Source organism: Manacus vitellinus, unplaced genomic scaffold (assembly GCF_001715985.3).
Source record: "Manacus vitellinus isolate BGI_N305 unplaced genomic scaffold, ASM171598v3 scaffold_32_pilon, whole genome shotgun sequence".
NCBI classification, from domain to species: domain Eukaryota; kingdom Metazoa; phylum Chordata; class Aves; order Passeriformes; family Pipridae; genus Manacus; species Manacus vitellinus.
Genome location: NW_021940460.1, coordinates 2005279 through 2006590, shown reverse-complemented (window position 1 = coordinate 2006590; position 1312 = coordinate 2005279). Strand labels below are relative to the sequence as shown.

At 46.2% G+C, this 1312-nt stretch overlaps 1 protein-coding gene across 1 annotated transcript in view; it reads right to left on the bottom strand.

Annotated features, from left to right (window-relative positions):
• Positions 1-1312, bottom strand: part of GALNT17 (polypeptide N-acetylgalactosaminyltransferase 17) — a 214314-nt gene that overhangs the window by 145251 nt on the left and 67751 nt on the right. The window lies entirely within an intron of this gene.

The window sequence follows — 1312 nt, the reverse complement described above, 5'->3', positions numbered from 1 at the left end:
CCTGACACAGCTCCAGCCATTCCCTGCCTGCTGTCCCTGGTCCCCCCAGAGCAGAGCTCAGTCCCTGCCCCTCCTCTGCCCCTGCCCAGGACGTTGGAGCTCCTGTGGCAACAGAAAAGCTCTGGAGCAAACCAGGGAAGCAGCACAAACACACAGGCTTTGATTTCTTTGGAAACCAACTGAAGAGAAGTGTATCCAAAGCTTAAATTGGCTCGTTTATTTCCATAAGCACAGTTTAGTCACGAGCATTGATGAAACACAGGTATTTTTCAGCGCTGGAGTTCGGAGGAGCACAAAAGCAAGTTGTTAAATTACACTAATCCCATCCTCTGCCAAAGTGATCATTTAATACTTCTGTTTACATTAGCAAATGTTTTATAGCACACTCCTCTGATACAAGTTTTCCCTGAAGCATCATGTTCTGAACTTACAAGAATAGGTAATAACTCTGGAGTCTGGAAGGGAGAATTGACAATTAGTGGAACGTATTGCAGAAAAAAAACTCGGTGCTGTGTCTATAAATCCATGGTCACAGTGTTTCCAGATGACACTGTGCAGCATAATGACAGTAAGAGAATCTCCAAACAGCCACTAAACAAACTGGAGTTACCTTCCCCAAAGCACTTTCTTACCAACTGAGTTTAAAGAAGATATTGGGCCTTCTAAGCACTGAAGGCTTCTGACACTTCTGACTGCACACACAGAATGTGCTTCAGTGAGCTCTGCTTCAAAAGGAAATGAAAGGTAAATCTGTCCTGTGTCCCTACCTAAATCCACAACAGAGACAAAACAGAAAGCTCTAAACTTTTCCACAGGGAGTCTGACACGTCCAGTTCTAGTGGGATTTTCACAGCTCCCTGGAGCCAACCCCTGCTGCCTCATGTCCAAGGCACCTCCAACAGGTCACAGGAGCAGCCTTAAAAATAATCAGTAAATATAAAGCACTGCTGGAAAATTGTGTCTTTGGAGTCTGTACTTCCCAATTTTCAAGCAAAAGCAGGATCTCCATACACTCAGATGGGTTTGCACCAAAGAATAAAGATCAATACCCGTGTTTATTCAGCAGCATGATGGTTTGTATTAGTGCTGGAAAAGCAGTGGAGCAGTAAAGAGGCTTTTTCCTCTCTGCAAATCATTGGAAAGGCACCAGAAGCTGCAGCCTCACCCCTGGAGAGGATCCAGGCACCAGCAGCACCTGCACTCACAGCACAGCAGCTCTGCAGAGCTCCAGGGCCTCGAGGAGGCAGGAGAAACAAAACCCAACCTGTTTGAGGTCTGAAGCTGGGTTTGCTTTACCTCCTACCCCTGGGAT